The sequence below is a fragment of the Rhipicephalus microplus genome, chromosome X (assembly GCF_043290135.1).
Source record: "Rhipicephalus microplus isolate Deutch F79 chromosome X, USDA_Rmic, whole genome shotgun sequence".
NCBI classification, from domain to species: domain Eukaryota; kingdom Metazoa; phylum Arthropoda; class Arachnida; order Ixodida; family Ixodidae; genus Rhipicephalus; species Rhipicephalus microplus.
Window position 1 is genome coordinate 13,461,050 of NC_134710.1, and position 21,327 is coordinate 13,482,376.

General features: G+C 46.0%; 1 long non-coding RNA gene across 1 annotated transcript in view; it reads left to right on the forward strand.

Annotated features, from left to right (window-relative positions):
* The window catches only part of LOC142776792 (uncharacterized), a 204,040-nt gene that overhangs the window by 58,764 nt on the left and 123,949 nt on the right, over positions 1-21,327 (forward strand). The window contains exon 2 of the long non-coding RNA XR_012887809.1: positions 12,641-12,695. This is a non-coding gene — a long non-coding RNA (uncharacterized LOC142776792). The remainder of the gene's footprint in view (positions 1-12,640; positions 12,696-21,327) is intronic.

Below are 21,327 nucleotides of genomic sequence, written 5' to 3' on the forward strand. Positions count from 1 at the left end.
GACCGTGTAGCAGTACCTAATTTTGATGGTGGCTAATCCGGATCGATACTGATCGCGATCGAAAGTGCACGTGTGACACTGGTATAAAAGTGGGCTGCGGGTTACTGTGCCAAATCAGAATTTTCTGTCCCCTTTTGCTCATCTGTGGTGATTTGCATGTCTCAGTAAAAAACACTGGTCCATCACTGTGTTCTTTGCTCCTTCCCAGGTTTCTCGCCTTCGTAACGCCACGATGAGCGCCAGCGTCAATGCTGCCGCAAGTGCAAGCGTTAGCACCCGCTGTTTTCCATTCACACATGGTTCTCTTTACCCGGAGATGGTGTAAATTTTTCATAATGTAGCAGCTATTGGCCACATGCTTCGGGAGCAACTAACACTTTTCATGTTCACTTTTAGGTGTGAGATGTGCGTATTTTTTACATTTTAATTGTATGGTAGGTCTATACATAACACACGTCGGTGACAGCAATTCTGTGTACAACTTACGTCGTTGACTACAACAGCAAAATATTATTTCATTAAACGATCACGGACCATCTCCCTGAAAGGAACCATGATGAGATACGAAGAAGCAGCGGTGCGCACGCCATTAACTCTGCTGAAACAGGCAACAACGCGGGTGCAGAAACAACTGTTTGAAGCGGAACATGATGTAGCCTTTATTCTCGTAAACATTTCTTTGAAACGCAGACATGGGAGATGGGTTGGGTTTCGTGTAAGTTTCATCAGAGATAAACGATCCGGTAGAGTGTTTCTACTCGACGTATAGTCGAGGGTTGCGGATGGTGGAGCCCTAGGGTGAAGTGAGAGAGAAGTGTGTTGCGAGCGGGCGGAGGAGCAACACCACCTAGGTGTGTTGGGAGGAGCCGGCAGCTGCTGCGGGTGAGAGAGAAGTGACGTAACCACGCAGCTGCGGCTTAACCTACTTGGCATCGTTCCAACAACTGCGGTGGGGGAAAGTGGTGCGGCGCGTTGGCACGGAGACGCGAACGAACATCGTTACACAGGCTAGTCAAAGAGCTACTTCGCATCTAAAAGATTGTCTTAAAAACAATGGATACTTAGAAATATTATGTTTAAGATTAGAAAGTTAGAAACGTAAGAAGCAGGAGGGTATACGTTTTCCGCTAGTATATGCATTTTACGAACGTTACACGTTAGTTTAATGCTTGTATAGGCACATAGTCACTTCCACTGATACAATATTTTCGAAGCTACGTATCTGCTACGTTACTTTGTCTGTAGGTGGTGGTGGTGGTGATTGTGGTGTTGCAACAGTCAGGGTTACCCTGCCCTAAGTGGTTGGCAATCGTTCCGCCCGAGCATCTGAATAAAATGGTCTGTCACTAACTTACACACAGCCCAGGGTCTCGCAGGAAAGCCATGAGAATACGTTGCACGCTCCTACCGTTGCTTTGGGCCCTTCAGAAAAAAGTCACAGTTTCGGCACAAGGCCGAAGCAATGAATGCGACAGCAACGCATCGAGCTAGGGTATTTCGGAACCATGCCAAATGTAATGAACGCGATCTATCGTGCTTTAATTGAAAGTAATGCAGTAACCACAATATCGGAGCAGGTGTTGTGAGTACTTAACTGCTTGACGTTTGACAGGAGGCGAAGTGCAACGTCGGCACTGAAAAACGCGACAACCCACTGGTTTTCACGTCGAAGTACATAAGCGTTCAAGTCTCCAGACAGATTCTGTAGGGCACACCGCACATAAATTGCACCGCAAGAAGTTCACGACGGCAGTCCGCAATGTTCCTGGTGAGTAATATGCTGTTGCGAAGACAAATTTGTGCCATATTTCAACGGCGCAAGCGTCAACACAACAAATCTGGGGCCGTGAGCTGACTTTGCCCGTCTAAAGTGATAATACCGGTGCGCATTTTGATGGGAACCAAATCCATAAGCACAACAGGACCAGCAAAAAAATGGGGGGGGGGGAGGCAGACCTCAATTTCAAGTCTCGCGGCCCCATGCCGCTAATTTTCCACAGGATGGGTGCCTTCCCATCTGACAACAACTTCGCTTTGCCGAGCACCACGCCGGAAGTGCACTTGTACCTATTTAACCAGGACCTGACGGCACCAATTCTCTGCCTCCCACAGGAGCGGCGGATGCTCAACTATTTCACCAAGGCTGTGGCGGGTTAAGTTACGCCTAGGGGCCTTCGCAGAACCTTATGGGGCTACCTTTGGAGATGAGTACCCAGAAACAACCGAACGCCAGGTCGGTTTACTCCTCTACCCATTGGGAAAAACCGGTGGGTTTCCGGTCGACCCTGGGAATCGAACCCGGACCTTTCGAATTGGAAGCGGACGCTCTAACCATGTAACCACCGCAGTGGTCCCGAATAGTTCTAAACTTGATGCGAGCAATTTTCGTTTCTGCTGCTTCAGAGTTGAAGTGGAGCCAAAGACATTTTGAAATGCCCCTTTCATCCAACTCTATGTGCTTCGTGAACCCACCTTTCCATTGATCAAGCCATCGGACACTTCAATATTTAGGGAAAGCATGTATGACTTGTCCAAGCAATGTACGTGCTTTGTTGAAGAATGCTTCTTTCAAGATCATTGACTGTTAAGTCAGTGGTAAATGGTGTATATACATAGCTCGCCGTTAGCGATATCACAGTATGAGCGGCGTGGCCTAGTTGGATAACTCAGTACGGTGGCGTGTGATGGGTCACTGGTTCGAGTCCCCTTTAAGTGTCTGAAATTTATTTCTTCCTATCTATATTCTTTGGGCATTTTATAAATATATACATGCATATACATACCTGGGACATGGCGAAGACGGGGGTGACACAAATCAGCCGACTGTGTTCATATAATGGCTATCACAATAAAACCACATCTTAGACCATCCCATGCCAGTGACAACCTTTTTGTAAGCTCTTATGCCCCGCCGTGGTGGTCTAGTGGCTAATGTACTCGGCTGCTCACCGGCAGGTCACCGGTTCGAATCCCGGCTGCGGCGGCTGCATTTCCGATGGAGGCGGAAATGTTGTAGGCCCGTGTGCTCAGATTTGCGTGCACGCTAAAGAACCCCAGGTGGTCGAAATTTCCGGAGCACTCTACTACAGCGTCTCTCATAATCATATAGTGGCTTTGGGACGTTAAACCCCACATATCAATCAAATCAATCTTTTTGTAAGCTCCGTACCATCGCTGCTCTTTTCCTCTCCGAACGTGGGAACAGCCGGACAAAGTGTTCGATGTCGCTGATATCACCACTGAAGACACAAACTGGGGAAGCGCCCGTCCCAGTCTTGAAAGGCCAAGCCGACGTGTATGCTGAGTCAGTCGATATCCTGTAAAGAAGCGTCAATTGTTCTCCAGAAAGTCTGTTGATTACAAATGACTGGTGTGGAAACTTTGGCATCATCCTGAAGTAATTGAAGATTACAGTCTTGTTGTTGTGGTAAATTTTAGCAGCTCTTATTTTTTGAACACAAGTTTACACTTTACGTGCAAGGGCATCAGTTTTTTTTTCATTGCTTCAATTTCATTGTGTGATGGTATTCATTGAAACTTCACATTAAAGCTCTTGTCCATCAGGTGTTTGATGGGTGCCAGATATTGCCTGGCGAGCTCTTCTTGGGGTATATCTCGATGCAGTTACTCTAATGCCGACTATGAATCAGTCAGGAATACTACATTTTGTGCAGAAACGGATCGTAACTTTCGGAAAGCCGTGGTGATTGCGGCACGGTTTCTACTGTTGTGAACGACGCAACATAATCCAGGCGACTCGACCCTGGCACACCCAGGGAGGGCATGCAGAAAGCCGCTGCGCAGCTATTCGCTTGCGCGCCCACCGGTCTGTCGCTAACCACAGCACACGGTAACCACAGTAAACGGTGCTTAAACGGTCTAACAATGAGAAAGTGCTTCGGCAGCTGGAACGGTGGGTTTCACCGGTAGTTTAGGAACTCTGAAGTTACAAGCGACGTCCACAAAAGACCATGGCAGGTTGGTATGGCTGCATTGAGGCGATTTCAAACCTAAATGTCTAAATGTGTTCAGTATGGTGCAGGAAGGGTCTTCGCTTGGTGATGGGAGTCCCTCAGGTGGCGTCACGAAGTTGAGTCTTTACACTCCGTCTTTTGGCGTCTCGGGCTTTGCTGACGCAGCTATCAAGATTAGGCGAGTTCACCGCAGGCACGGCCCTGTTTCGACGGCTAAGACCAAGAACTGACTCACATTTCTACTTTGTGTGTAGACTGGTAGAACACATGTTTGTCGGGTGTGCGCACACAATTGTGTGTTTAGTGGTGTTTAATATTATCAACCATGCCTTGAACCACAATCAGACTGAGGTACAGTAGGATGGAAAAATGGCTACACCATTGTCACTCGTTGTTTTCGAATGATTATAGAGTCATCCACACAAAAAGGCGTCCGCTCCTGTAACCGCTTCTTCTCTCCCACTTAGGCCTCACTACACCATGAGTACCTCTCAACGAGACCCTCCAGTATTCTCAGGCCCCCGCGGCGAAGACTTCGAGGAATGGCTCGATCATTATGACCGCACCATCGTTTGTAATTCTTCAGACGAGGCGCGTAAATTGCGCTACATTCCTTTTAACCTCAATGGGGTAGCCAAAACCTGGTTCTACAACCACGAAAGCGACTTCTCGAATTGGCCGGCCTTCACGGGGTATCTCCGTCAGATAATAAGCACGTCTGCCGAATGCTCTGAGGTATCGAAAGAGAAGCTTGCAACTGACATCCGAGCTAGCACCCGACGAATTATATACATCCTACTATGAAGATGTTCTCGTTGTCTGACACCGTGCCCGAAGTAACATGGCGGAAGCCGATCGCATACGACACATTGTGAAATGTACCAACTCTGCGGCCTTAATGCTCTCGTCATCCAAACTCCAAATACAACGGGACGTCATTACCACACCCCTACGCCTGGACGTGCTCCATTCCATACGCCTTCCACACGCCTCCTGTGACGCTCGCCTTACTGGAGAACATGAATTGCGAGTCCTTATACGCACAATTTTCAGAAAGGAACCACATGGCCTTGTGTCGGGCAACCCAACCATTTCGTCTGTCCGCACTTCTGCCCACCTGCATAAAATCATCAAGGATGAACTGACATCAGTGACAAATATCGCACATGCCCGTCTCCTGCGCTATTTCGTGCGCCTTCGTACGCAGACGTTTCATCACGTGCCCCTGCACCGATTTCAACCATGCCTGCGGAAATTGGATGCGACCATTTGGCAGCGATGGGAGCGCAGGCACCCATGCCACCCCACTACTCTACATGGCGATCCTTGCACCCCGTCTGCACCAGCATAAGGGGTCATATATCCCGTTTCTGCCACCACCGTCAGCAGGATGAACGACGTGGTTATTCAGCTAACAAAAAAGTCTTTGCCCCGAGACCTTATGCCTACGATTCTGCACAGTTTCCGTCCACTGCTATTCTCCGTCACCATTTCGGCGTACGTCATCACCCCTGCGTCCTGCTCTCATCTCTCTGGACAGGCACTCGGAAAACTAGAAGGTGCAGTTTTTGGAGCGAAAGGTGCTCGTTATCAAAACGTTACAACTTCTCCGTCTCGTCCAGCTAATTATTGTCTGTTGGTGTGGAAGGTGTTTCTTTTGACGCCTTTATAGAAACTGCAGCCACCATTTCGGTAACCGATCGTGAATTGTGGTCTCGCCAGTGTAAAGTGCAAACTCCTTATGCCGGCCCCACAATATGCAGTGCTAATGACAGTCCAATTTGGCCAACCGGACAGTGTACTGCTCGCGTTCTCATCGATGGAATCCGCCATCACATACAGTTGACTGTGCTGTCTTCTTGCTTTCATCAGGTAATTTTAGGCTGGGACTTCTTGTCAGCTACGTATGCTGTAATTTCGTTTAGTCGGCCCCTCAATCATATTGCAACGAAGATGCGCGAGTCTACGGGACGTGGAAGAAGAAGAAGAGTAGTGGAGCAGTGCTTGAACTGTGTGGCTGGGTGAACCGGACTAGGCCTGTCTCAGAAATACGCTGCTCTTTTCCAACGCCATTTCACCTCACCTGTAAATAAACACAATCACTCGTAACAGTTTGGTGGAAAGTACCAGGTACATCGATCTGGGGGACCCAGCTCTACCGATTTTGTGACGGAGCAGACGCTTGGCAGGCTTGCCACCGCAGCTATCAGACATGGAGGACGCGGGAGCAGGCCATGCCATAACAACCTCGTTGCTGATGAGCCACACGCTCACTCGCCAGGAAAAGCTCGCTGCAGCACGCCGGAACGTCAACCAAGGACCTTTTCGGGGCAGCCGGATGACGACGTTGAGGATTGGCTAAAGCACTACCAAAAAGTGAGTCGCAGCAACCGCTGGAGCACTGCTAAGCAGCTCGAGAACGTGGTGTTTTTTCTCGTCGGCACCGCGTCTCTTTTGTTCGACTACCATGAGAGTGCGTTGACCACATGGGATTTTTTGTGGACGAGCTGAAGAAATGTTTTGGTGACTCAACTGCTAAGGTGAAGCAGGCGGAGCAAACGCTTTCAAGCAGAGCTCAGTTACCTGGTGAAACATGCACCACCTACATCGAGGCCGTCTTGAAGCTTTGCGGAATCGTGAATGCGACCATGTCTGACGAAGATAGGGTAGGTCATCTGCCCAAGAGAATCGCGGAAGACGTGTGCAATTTTCTCATCACTAAGAAAGACCTACACACACCTTCCGACTTAAGGAGACACTGCCGAGCGTTTGAAGCGCTAAAGAGGAGGAGAGTCCTACCAAAATTCGATCAACTAGCGCGCCTTTGAACATTGTCTTCTCAAGAACACAGCAGGAGTTGCAACGATGCCAAGCATATCCCCATAGAGTTTTCTCCTGGTGACTACGTTTGACTGTGGGCTCCTGTTCGTAGAAAAGGATTGTACCGGAAGTTTCTAGCAAACTATTCCGGCCAATTCGTGATAGTTACTCGTCTCAGGGACGTCGATTACGTTGTCGCCCGAGGCACAGCCAATTACCGGCGTTCGCGCACTACGCAAGTTGTTCACGTAGCCCGCCTCAAATAGTACCACCATAGGCCTACTTAACTCGCTCGGCGAGCTTCGTCTGCCGCCGGGGTAAATGCAACAAAGATGAGTGAGCCTATGGGACGCAGAAGAAGAAGAAGAGTAGTGGAGCGGCGCTTGAACTGTGTGGTTGGGTGAACCAGACTAGGCCTGTCTCAGAAGTACGCTGCTCTTTCCCAACGCCATTTCACCCCACCTGTAAATAAACACAATCACTCGTAACAGTATTACGGATCCTGGGCTTTCTTCTACTGCCATGGTTTCGTCGCCCAACCTTGTCACAGCTGCAGATTTTCACCTGCCCCTCGGACAAAAACGTGTTCTTGCGATCGAGTCACGAGACATTCTAGAGGGTGACGCAGTGGTTGTTCCTTGCCAGCCGGCCATTTTTTGCGGGATCGTCATGGCAACTTGTTCAGTGTGGTTCACACGTGGTTATACAAGTATCACCGCCCTGCTGTTGGGCGGAACCACTGTTGCCAACACTAGCGAAGAAGCACTGGTATGTGTCGTCACTGGCTTATCTGCTTCGTCATTCTGAAAGTGTATGCCAGCGGAAGGTTCATCTTCTCTTCTCAAGGCCACTATATGTAAAGATCTCAATCCAACACAATCTGAGGTCTTGCTAGAATTATTGATGAAGCACAAAACTTGCTTTGACGTTTGTTTCAAAACCATGGGTCAAACAACAGTGCCCGCTCCTCGTACCAACACCAGTGGTATTCGTGTCATTCACCGCCGCCCTTACCGCGTGTCGGCTTCTGACCGCAAGGTCATAGAAGAACAAGTCAACCACATGCTCGCGGGCAACGCCATCAGGCCTTCGACAAGCGCATCATCTTCTCCTGTCGTGCTAGTAAACAAACAAAGAATGGCTCGGTTCAATTTGGCATTGATTACAAAGCACTCAACAAAACTACTCGTAAGGACGTCTATCTAATGCCTGTCATTGACGACGCTCTTGATACTTTACAAGTTGTCGAGTACTTTTCAAGCCTCGACTTGCTCTCTCATTACCGGCAGATTTAGATGCACGAGTCTGATAAAGAAAAGACTGCGTTTGCTACGCCAGGTAGGCTCTTTGAAATCAATGTGATGTCTTTTGCCTATGCAACGCCCCAGCCACATTCGAACGAATGACAGACATGGTACTGCGTGTATGAAAATGGAAAACTTGCCTTTGCTACCTGGACGACATTGTCATCTTTTCGTTCAGATTCTCGCAGCACTTGGAACAGCTATAGGAAGTTCTCACGCATTTAGCTAAGGCCAGTTTCCAGCTCAACACTAAGAATTGCCGTTTTGCCAGTCACAGCATCAAGGTACCGTGGCAGCCTCATCGGGATCGGGCTCAATGCCATGTTTACTGACGACTTGAAACATGGAATTTCACCCAATCTTCTGACTGCGAGCGCACCCTTTGCCTGTCGGATGACTTTGCAGCCTCCCTTCACACTCTTAGGCGATGCCTCACAATATGGCCAGTGCTTCGCCATTTCTCCCCTGCAGCATCTACTGTGCTACACACTGATGCAAGTAGACTTGGCATCGGTGATGTCGTTCTTCAGTGGAAACAGGCTTCCGAAGAACAAGTCGTGGCCTACGCGAGCCGTACTTTTTCACCTACTGAGTGGTCTAGTAACTTAAGTACTCGGCTGCTGAACCGAAGGTCACAGGATCGAATACCGGCTGTGGCGGCTGCATTTACAATAGAGGCGAAAATGTTGTAGGCCCGTGTGCACAGATTTGGGTGCACGTCCAAGAACCCCAGGTGGTCGACATTATCGGAGCCCTCTACTACGGCGTCTCTCATAATCTTGTGGTGGTTTTGGGACATTAAAACGCACATATCAATCAATAAATCAATCGATCAAATCACCTGCTGAGGGAAATTACAGCATCACCGAACAAGAATGTCTCGCCATCGTGTGGTCCGTGCAAACGTTTCACAATCTTGGCTCACCGCAGTGTTCTGTGTTGGTTATCGTCTCTCAAAAATTTGTCGGGATGCCTTGGCCGTTTGGTGCTACGATTGCAAGAGTATGACTACAGCGTCACATATAGGTCGGGTCGGCAGCACCAAGATGCCGATGTTTTGTCGCGTTGCCCACTCTCGCCAAGCGCCTAAGCGTCACCTTCCATCTGTTCGTCACCGACCAGCCAAGTGACTAAGCAGACGGCTGTTGGTTCGAAACAGTTCACTGCCTTGGCGGACCTTCTTTCGTCCACAGATCCTACCTCGCCTCAACATGCCGATACCTACAGTCGTACAATCATCGATCGGCTCATTGGCTTATCCCGTGCTCCATAAAGCCGCTTAAGACGATAGCATGCATGTTTAAAGCTTCAAGATTGAAGATTATGTCGACAAATTTACCATCCTCTCGGTAACCAATGGGGTCTCGTCATTCCTCGCTCACTTCTTCTGGAGGTCTTACATGCGTTTCATGACGACGCGACAGCTGGCCACTTAGGGTTCCACAAGACTTACGACCGCCTCAAGACTCGCTGCTTTTGGCCTGGCCTCTCCACTTGTCTCGCCAAGTACTTCGGTTTCTGCGCGTCATGCCATCACCGAAAACGTACCACGTTTCTTCCTGCGGGGCCATTGCAACTACCGTGCCCGTCCATTTCCCTTGAATTCGTGGGCATAGACTTATACGGAGCCCTTCCGCTAACGTTGTGTTTTTACTGTCACGGGCCACCTTGCTCGCTACGCGGAGACGGCAGCTCTACCATCTAGTGCCACCTCTGAAGTCGCCGATTTTTTCCTTCCCGCCATTATTCTATTCCATGGCGCACCGCGTGTGCTTCTTAGTGACCGTGGCAAGACATTTCTTTCGTATGTCCTTGCTGAAGTCCTCCAGGTCTCTAACACCATCCACAAGACCACATTAGCGTATCATCCGCATACTAATGGTCTGACAGATCATTTCCACTAAACTTTCTCCGACATGATCTCCATGTAGGTTCAACCGGATCACGAAAACTGGCACACAATACTTCCTTGCGTCAAGTACGCATATAATACTGCCATACAACGTACGATGAATTACAGCCCGTTTTTCCTCGTGTATGGCTGTGTATGACCTTGGTTCTGGACACCACCTTTTTGTCCATATCCTTCGTTCGATCTTCATCTCTCTCGGAATAGTTCGCTGCTCGCACCACCCGCTGCCGTGGAATTGACTGCGCCAACACTGTTACCATTCAAGACAAGAGGAAAGTCAGTGTTGACGCGAAACATTGAGTTGTTCTGTTCCGCCCAGGCGACGAAGGCATTTTGTGGACACCTTTTCGTGCACCTTGGTTCTGCGAAAAATTACTTCACCGATATGACGGTCTATACACCATTATGAAACGAACATCCGACGTCAATTATCGCGTCGCTCCTGTCAGCGCGGCTCTTGATCGTCGTCGCCGCAGCACCACGTCTTTCGATTAAAACCATACATTCGGCGTTCCAATCGTTTCTAACTTTCTGCCCTTTTTCGCTAAGGGGAAACAATAGTGCGAGTGCTGATTATGTACATCATCTTCATGTGTATAACCAAACCATTGTAATGATCATCATTGTTTGTTACGTGGCCTGGGCCGCCTGACAAACAATGACGATCACTATGATGATCACTATGTACTTCATCTTCATGTGTATAACCAAACCATTGTAATGATCATCATTGTTTGTCACGTGGCCTGGTACACTTTTGCTTTCGCGCGTATGGATCGAAATATAGCCTGGTCACTGCCAGACCAGACATCGTCTCGTAATTTAAATATCACTGTTGAAGGCACTCACTTATAACAATACCAGTTTAAGCAGTATCTTGATTACGCCAATGGGAAGCTGACGAACCGTCAACTTTTCGATGTTTATATGGTGAAACAACGCACTTACAGTAACGCACACATACCGCATTATTGGTTATCACAATAAATTATGGCTGTTGGGGTCTATGCCCTGAGGCGATGGAATGATACATTCTCGAAAAGAAAAAGAAAAACAAGAAATTCAAGGTTCGAACCTCAGCCCACAACTGCAGCTTCGCCCCGCACCTCTTCAGAGTTACATTATGCATCACTGCAACGCGGTTTCGAACTGCGGCAATGCTAACTTTTGAAATTCACTACGGCGTGGGAGTGGGGTGGCTTATGCAAGCCTTTTATTGCGATAACAATTATAAGAACAGTCTCAGCTGGTTTTTTCCATCACCACCATCACCATCGTAATGTCATCATCATCATCAACCTGGCTACGTTCACTTCAGGACAAAGGCCTTTCCCATGATCCGCCAGTCCACTCCACACACACACATATATATATATATATATATATATATATATATATATATATATATATATATATATATATATATATATATATATATATGAATACTTAAGTAAGAAAAAATTGCCCCCGTATCTGCATGTTACACTGCAAAGGTCACTTCGCTCACTGGGCATGCCCCGTTTCCTATCAACTGAGAACTCGTTAGTTGCACTCGTCTCTGTACCTGCGATTACGTCTCGTGCGTCGTTTTTATTTAGACAGCGTGTTAACCATCAAGCTATAAATATTGTGTGTTAGCTCACGTCTTACGTGTGTTGTTTTTGTGCGTCATTTGTGCGTGAGCAGCGCACTGCACGTCTCAATCTGCTAGCCGTTCTGAGCGTTACATTCTATGTTGTTGTTATCGCATTAATTGCTTCGCCCTTGCGGCGAAACTGTGACTTTTTTGACATGCAATTGCAGTAAAGAGTAGAAACTGAAAGGTTTTGGCATTAAAAACTTCAGACGTTGTCATACATATGTTACACGGGGCTTGTGACAGTTGCATGAAAGCGTCCACATTTTCAAGCATGTCCGAAAAATTGGCAACTTTGTTATCCTTATCACTGATGTGTGTCGGCATATCTGATGCGATAATATAGTTTTCTGACAAGAGCCTGCCATCCTCTTATTTTGCATTTCTTTTTATTGCAAACCAGTTTCTAAAAATCCTCAATCATAACAATGAAATTTTGAGATCATTTGAGTATTGTGATAAGTAGGCTGAACTGTATACGTGGTATTTATTTATTTATTTATTTTATTTATTTATTTATTTAATAAATACTGCCGGCTTCTACGCCTGTGCGAATTTTCGCATGCGATATCTAGGCGCAAATAATTGTTCACGTGTTTCCACACTTTACACATCTGACTACAGCCACGTAAACAGCAGCATTCCCGACAGTACGGTTTTTGATCATTCCATGGACTTTCGCTAATGAATAACAGCTGTTCTATAAGCATAGCGTTTTTAATGTGGGTAGCAATAACTTCACCTTGTATTTTTCGTGATTAGTGCTGCATTGTTTTAGTTCCGTATTTTCAGTTTTACGTATAAAATACTTTGCCTTGTTATCGTCTAGTCAAATGGTGTATCTCATACGTTGTTATTGATATTGAAAATAATACGTTACTATTTGGTTAACCACATATTTTTTTTGAAAGTGAGAATCTGCTATATAAGATTCGTAGCATCTTCTTTATACTCATCGCATTTTCAACATTGTACGTTGATTGTATGTTTGCAGGTGCGATGCTCAGGTGATAGACGTCTTCACTGTGGCATCTCCTGCTCCTCATTGTGTAAGTATACGTGAAACTAGCGTTAATATTACTTTGTTTTATTAAACTATCACCTGGTGGAAAAGAGCAGCGACTCTATACATAATAAACAAAACACTCTATCACGCGCTTTTCAATCAGTAAGGCTTTGATTTGGGTCACTTGGTTCATGGTTATTCAGAAGGGCTGCACTTACAAAATAGTATAGTAAGAAGAAACACACAACGAGATCATAACTGCTAACTAACAAATGCTTTTATTTGAAACAAACCCTGACTTTACTGCAACGTGTGATTTCATTTGTGGTTAATTATTACACAAGAGGTCCACCTGTATGCCATTGGCCAAAAGGACGCGTTATAAAGAAGCACATTGGTTGATGCAGCCTACCCTTAAAGCTTACTATCTGTAGTTGTATGTCATATAGGTGAACTGTCGGCATCACCGCAGTGTCTCGATGTTGTCCAAACCATACCTAACCTGTCAGCCGGGCTAGTTAGTCTTGACGCATTTTGAAACTTCTTGCGCAACGTAAAATACAACTTGGATGACAAAGAACCACGAACTGACGGCGCTGAGTATATGTACTGAGCTTATTTCAAATCATATAAACGCGAAAAAAAATAATAATAAGCAGAAATAAGGAAAAGAATAGGTTCTCTATTATATTTACCACCTGCTTTGACTTAATTTTTCGGACTTTGATCTCATCGCTTAATAAATTGGACGGCTAACTGATGCACTTTGTATTTTTATTGATGTGGTTAGTCTATACAATTCCCTTTAAATGCGAAGCATTACTTTGCGTACTGCAAGCACGTTTGGCGTCTATCTATCTATTTATCTACCTATCTATCTATCTATCTATCTACCTATCTATCTATCTATCTATCTATCAAATTTTCTACGTTCATCTTAACACGAGGTGATGTCTGTATCATAAGAGCAAATATATAATGCTTATACAATTGTATGACCAGCACTGCAACCTCAATTGATGTTTCACGAACATTGGAGCCTATTTGAAAAGCAGTTCCGAGGCCTGGCATGGCTCTGTAGTAGAATAATTGGTTGTCACGCAGGATGGTGGGGTTTGATTCCTGCTGGGACCCTGAAATTTATTCTTTGCATTCGGTGGGTCAATGCTGCCGATGTCAGCTTTTTTTTTACACTCACGCGTTGAAACTACCCATGTGTGTTCTCACCGTTACATAACAACCAACGGCGTTGTGCCACACGTATGGCAGAATGTATTTCACGGTGTACGCGACGAGATAGTGGCCTTATTCATGTCATGACCAGCGAGTCGTATTCACCAAACCATTTTTCATTCCCATAAAAAGTCACAGCTTTGCCACAAAGGCGAAGCAATAAACACGGTAGCAACAAATTGGAAGGCCAAGCTCAGATCGGCAAACAGATCGAAACGTGCCCCGCGTTTCTCACGCACAAATGAAGCACGAAACGTACTCATAGGCAAAGATGAATGCGAATAAGCGTCTCAGTTGTTACTCCGCTGTGTCTGAAAAGCGCACCCTTTTCGCAAATGGAGCCTGTGCAACGATTGCAGTGACCTTCGTGCGCCCCGTAACCACAACAAAATCGTTCCAGTGCAAGCCCAACACCAGCCAAAGACCCATGGTCTTCCCTACCGGGAGATCAGGGCACGCGAGACATCATCCACTACCCTCCTCTCCGCGGGCCAAAGTCCGTGTGAGAGATAAGAGCCGCCGCCGCGCGCTCATTGCGCCATCTTGCTGATCATGCCGAAAAAACGATATCTCCCCCCTGAGATGCCTGCCAATAGCGGTAAATGTTACACATAAATAGCTTGCTATTTGAACGCTGAAGGAGGCACCTCTCGGTAGCTCAGTGGTTGACGCCTCGCATTCACGACGTGAATGTCCCACGTTCGGTTCCATGCCCCCGAGTATTTTTCTGAATTTTTTTCTTTCTTGCGTTTTCATATATAAATAGACGTATACATATACGGTGCATGACATCGACGCTGACACCCACGCCGGAGGTGAAATCCAGCCGAGAGTGTCCATATAGTTGCTATCGCAATAATAATTTTGGGATAGCCCAAGTTAAGGAGGTCACCAGACGTAGGTGGCTAGATAGATAGATAGATGCTGAAAGTGCCTACAGTAGCAATGAAATGCTTCGCATTTATTAAAAACTCAGAGGATCCCTATGCTTTTATGACGACTCGAAGGCCAAACTCATTTGGTATAGCTATTCTACTATACACTTTACATCGGCGTCCAATGTTTCCTAATTAGCTATCTCTGACTTGATACCAGTATTGTCAGCCTCATTATATAAAATTGAACGTATTAGCTACCACTTATTCACTGACTACTCATTCAAATGGCATCTAAACCACCGGTATGTTAATAGTTAGTTGTGGTGTCCCAGTTGTCCACAAACCTACGACGAATACGTGGGCATAAATTTTTTAATGATGCCGTAAGAGAGGAGTTACACGCACATGTTCGGTGATCCGAAACGGGGCCCTCGATCATTTCGCTCTTTCTATTTGTCAGCTCATCTCTCCTCCTGGCCATGCCAGCAATAAAATCAGGCAGTTCACGTACCTGCAGGCAGAAAAGCATGTTTTTTTTTTCTGCCGCTGAAAAAACTACGTTCTTCCCGTGACGTCACGATCAACGTTGGGGATACCAACACGTCCGCAGAGGATTGTTTCGTCCTTTTTTTTCTTCGCTTTCCGCACACTTGGCACTAGCACTGTCGCGTTTGGAGCTTTTGATTGTGATGACACTTTAAACTCGATGCGCACTCTCTTAGAGTACAAAAAATATCGAAGGTGATTTTTGGGCCCTTTAGTTTCCTACGATTATCATCACATATATACACAGTCATTCCTTTACTCGCTTTTCGGTCTCTTTCCCTCACGCAGACGTCAGTAAGTCGAGACAATTTAGACACGCTGTCTGTTATAATTTACAAGCGGCCAGCGCCACTCCGCGGAGTCTTTCCGTGGCGTCTGCTCAGTCACGGTATCACCTACTTTAGTTCCTTTATCGACTCTATTTCGCGCTTTCGCAAAGGCCAAGTGAAGGTAATATGAACGTTGGTTATTTTTCATATTTTGTATTTGATCACCCGAAGACCACAAAGCGAAATTCATCTGTTTATATTTTGTCGGAATTGCCATTTGTTGACATAGCAGAGGGCAAGAATCTAATAACAAAACTATGGTAGATACCAACTATACAATGGGACTTGAAGCTAGGAGGAGCACACATGACGTAATCTTTTATACTGGGTGAAACGTTACAAAATTACGCTCAAGATAAGTGCAAATGGGATAAACACATATATCTCCAAAAGTAGAATATGTTTTATATCACCATTTCCTTACGGTAGCGTAATTATGCCAACAGCAATATGAGTATTACCGACACTAGAAGCGGTAAGCCGAGGCGTAGTGCTTATACTCGTCTGTTATAACTATGACTCCTTGGTTCCCAGTTAATTTTTCTTAAAAATCACAGGTTGTTTTTTTGGCGTTCATTTTTTCGGTGGAAATTCAACGTTTATCGTAGTTAATTCTTCGTAATTTCATAATTCTCCATATTGCGGTGTTTAGTTTCCCATATTAAGCTGTTGCAGTTGATGTGATCTCGTTATCTTCATTTTCAATGGAAATGCGCTGCATACTGTACGAAGAACTTTATTTAGGGATCCGGAGAAGTGCCACCCCTTAGGGCGACACCATGGGCCACTCCCACGTGGGGACAGTTAGACCTAACTTAACCGCCACATCGTGGGCTCTCTGGAAAGCCTGAAGTTGATGCTCATACTCCTAGCTCTTGAGGGCCGAGTTCATGTGCACTGCTGAGGCTGCTGTCAACCCGCCAAAGTAAATTTTTCTGGACTTTGTAGGGGAGGGGGTAGCCGCTAAACAAGCTGCTTTCACATTTTCTCTTAGCCTCCTTAATCGTCTTGATAAAAAATGAAGGAGCTGTTAATAGATGCGAAGCAGCTTGGCGTCGAGCTCAATCCAAAGTGTGGCGTAACCACCCCTACTGCGCATGCGCGTCCGCACCCTCTCTCTCCAATACTATGCTTCCCTCTCTTGTCTCGCAACGCCGACGCAGGGAGCGTCTGCTAGCGAGTTTCTTGATTGAAAAAATTCGGCAGATCTCACGTATCTGGGAATCGACGTTATGCGAAGCATGCGAAGGGAAGGTGACCGTGTAGCAATTTTTTCATTAAGCCGGTGACACGTCATGAAAGGACGCTAAATATATGTACAAATGTTGCCCGCACAGACATGTTGAAGAGTTGCTGTTGTTTATATCACCAGTTGTTTGCACTTGCTCAACGATGCTAACTGGAACATGCGTATTACATAGCAACATTAGAAGCTGTTATGAAGCGCTGATGCTCGCGAGGATGCTGGCCTTATGCACTGCTACATAAATGAACGTGAGCGCATGGCAACTAACCACAATTGACGTTAGCCTGACGTGACGGCTGTATCAAAGAAGTACATATGTAATGTTTATAAAATTGAATAGGCATGCGTACCAAATTTATATTAGTGACGTTTCACTTTAGTGACGTTTCACCATTAGTGACGTTTCACGAAGGTTGGCGTCTATTTGAAAAGTAGTTCCGAGACCTGCCGTAGCTCGGTCGTAAAATGCTTCATTGCCATGCACACAATGCTTGTGTTCGATTCCAGCTGGGACCTTAGCATTTAATCATTGCACTCGTCGGGTCGACGCTCCCGATGTCGGGTGTTTCTTAACACTCGCGCATTCAAATCGCCCATTTGTGTTCTCGTCGTTACTGGGTAGATATTGTGCGAATCACCTATGGCACATACCCGCATACCAGCGGCACATACCCGCCCGTGGGTATGTGCCACTGTCTGGTGGGAATTGTTTGACGACATATGTGACGGGATTGTGACATTATTCATATGTCTTGACCAGTGCGTCATATTCGTAAAGCCATCTTACCCTCCCATGCTAATTTTGGTCCACACCGAGTTAAAGGGGTGACCACGAGAGCACCCAAACATAAGCGGATAGATAGATAGATAGATAGATAGATAGATAGATAGATAGATAGATAGATAGATAGATAGATAGATAGATAGATAGATAGATAGATAGATAGATAGATAGATAGATAGATAGATAGATAGATAGATAGATAGATAGATAGATAGATAGATAGATAGATAGATAGATAGATAGATAGATAGATAGATAGATAGATAGATAGATAGATAGATAGATAGATAGATACGCTCAAAATCACCGAAGTTTGCTAAGAAATGCTTCGCATTTAAAACTGACTGCTCACGCTGCACAACCATTCACTGGCCACCCCCATATATATTACCACCCGTAAAAATGGGTCAAATGCATGGCCAGTGGCACAGGCTGCGATAGAAAAACGTGCGCGTGCTGTCCTTTTCTAGAGCGAGCTCAACCGACGTGTTTTTCCAAGATCCCTGCCGCTCTATGACCAATAAACCTCGCCTGGACCTCTGAGGTGACGTGGAAATCAGTGGAGGTGCGAGGTGGCCCTCACGGATGTTACGTACCTTTCCTGGAAGCCGGGCCACAAGCCCAGTGCCAGTTAACACCCCTGTGCGTGGGGCTAGGATCAGGGGATTTCCCTTGCAAGTCGACGTTCCCGTTAGCAGCACCTCAGCCGGCATGACCAGCACTTCTGTACAATCCAACCCAACCGGTATGGACAACAGAGCGGTGAATCGCTACACGCTTGAGAGCCCACAGGTTCCAACGCCGTTCCATGGCACGGAGCTCGAAGATGTCAAAGACTTCAAAGACTAGCAGGTTGATGTCGAACGTGTGGCTGCCATGAATGGATGGGATGAGACAGCCAAATTGCGGCACGTGTACTTATAATTGGAGGATGGAGCACGAACATGGTACCAAAAACATGAGGAACAGCTGACTTCCTGACGCGAATTCCACCGTCGGCTACTGAACACGTACACCAGCACCGATCACCATGAATGAGTCAAAATAGAAATCTATGCCGCACACAGATGCCCAGTGAAACTGTGACACGCCTGTTCAAACGGGCTGATCCAAGAATGACGGAGCAAACAAAAAGTTGCGTCATCTTAAGCGAGGAGTCCAGGAGCAGCTGTTAGCTGGTCTTGTTCGGAGCCCTTCGAAGACTGTCGCTGAATTCTTATCCTAGGCTGTCACAGTGAAAAAGATGCTTCAACACCGATCCACTCTGTATGAGCGGCAAATCAACTGCACGTCCACTACTCACAATTTCACGGCTATAGGGAACGTAAACCTTTACGTAACGTAAACTACCCACCAGATAGGCTTTGCGTTTGCGGCCCCTTCTCAGAAACCCACCTTCGTTCGTAGAAACTTGTGGTATTCGCACTGCAGAGGCTCTAGCCGTTGAGTCAAAATAAGCTGAAGTGCAAGCGTAAATAGCGATTACATTGTTTCAGCGAGATTACCAAAGCCTAGAACATTGAAGCCGTAAACGTGTGAGCCCCCGAAAGGCTGGATAGGTGGTGCCATTTAGCAGGGTCAAAATGAACCAGGTGATCACAAAATTGCTATTTACAGAAACATCGTGCATTGTACGTCTGTCGAAAAATTCACGCAACGGCGTTATTATGAATGAGCGACCTGTTTAATTAATTCCACCTCAAAAACATTGCGCGTAAGCCAACGTGTTTCTGACTGGTTGCACAAAGTTTCACACAATGTCTACATCATCGTTGCACTAACCTTGTATTCCTTCACTAGAAGCGAAAGTAGGACTAGTTGGGGGTTCATGCTTGGGAAGTAGAAACAGCGCAAAAATATCGACAAATGCTGGAGAGACGACAGAGCACTGTTATTTGAGATGTCTGCTTTCAGTAGTCTGTCGTCTCAGTCTTTGTATATTTTTTGCACTGTTTTTACTTCCCAAACATTTTTTCACTCATCTGCACATACAAGGATACTGTCCACAATAAAACAACGTCTTGCGATTTTGCCGCAGCGGTGATTCAATCCTACCTAAGTTCGATACAGTTCCAGTGCAGTTAACATCACTTTTTGTGGTTTGCAAAGACGCAAAGATATGTGTTTACGTACGTATACGTAACCATTTACGTATGGGGAGCTGAAACGTTGCAAAACATGCACTCTGGTTAGACTGTTAATAACACGTTAACATAAAGATGTATGCGTACAAGCTAAAAGCCCCTATATTAGCACTGGAAATGCACTGGAAAAGCATTTTTAAAATCGGAGCTTATTAGATTATTCAGCATTGTTAAAATCTTTCCCGGCGATTGTTCATCCAATTTCTTCAGATTTATCCGAAAAAATGGACCCCTATTGTAAGATATTTAGCGCAACCTCGACTTTCGCAAACACTCACACAATCAATCACACACCCACGGCGGCGGGCTTCCCTTCGTCGGTCATAAACACGGTCGCCGAGTCACTACTGCAGAAGATGAAACGTGGAACACAAAGGGATGAAGCTGCTCGGGATCCAATGGGTTCCAAGCCACAAGTGCTGCCCTACTTGCACAAGCTCTCTCATAACCTTAATAAGGTCGCTGCTAGGCATGGTGTCGCTGTGGTTTTTACGGCACCAGATAAGCTAGCCAAGTTGTGTCCGCGCATTTGCAATGGCAAGAGACGCGGCTGCGGGAAAAAAAATATGAGAAAGCCTTCGTCAAATGTTCTATGAGAACTCGATTCCTTTATCCTGTGGAAACCTGTACATCGGCATAACCGAGAGATGCCTAAATGACCGGCTTAGGGAGCATGCGCTAAAAATTAAGAGGAACGAGGATAAGTACGCACATCTTGTGGTACATACCGCCGCATGTGGGTGTGAACTACGATTCACAGGCACGTAGGTTCTCGGAAGAAGCTTCAGTTTATCTGCACGTTTGATGTTGGAAGAATATTTTATAGACAAAAATAAGAACATCTGTGTTAGCGAGCCGTCTTTGGTGATACATAAACAGGAAATATCTTTTTTTTCCGTGTGCTCAGATTTGGGTGCACGTTAAAGAACCCCAGGTGGTCTAAATTTCCGGAGCCCTCCACTACGGCGTCTCTCATAATCATATTGTGGTTTTGGGACGTTCAACCCCACATATCAATCAATCAATCAGGAAATATCTTTTATCGATGCAAGTATTTAGTGCTTCTAGCTGGTGTTTTCTGCTTTTCGTATTTTTTCTTACTTGTTGTCTTTTTGTGTGGTGGTGCTGTATTCATCGCGATAGCCTGACGCGATTGCGGTTGCGCTATTGTTAAAGGCTTTTCACATGCGCAGCTTTGTTCTTTGTAGGCTTTGCGCACTCTTGTACGTATATAAGGTCTTTTTGGTGCAATAAACAGTTGGTAGTGAGCGCTGTAAGCTGTGTGTGTTACTCGGGTGGGTGGGTGAGTGATTGTGTGAGTGTTTGCGAAAGTCGAGGTTGTGCTAAATATCTTACAATATGACGAATAACCAACTAGCCCAAAAACAAGTTGTATGGAGCCCTAGTTTTAATGAATAGTCCATGTACGTTGTGGAAGGGGGTTTTTGACTGCTATTGAACGAGGCCATTGTTGATCATCGTGCACCTGCAGCTACGTTCGTGATCGCGACGACG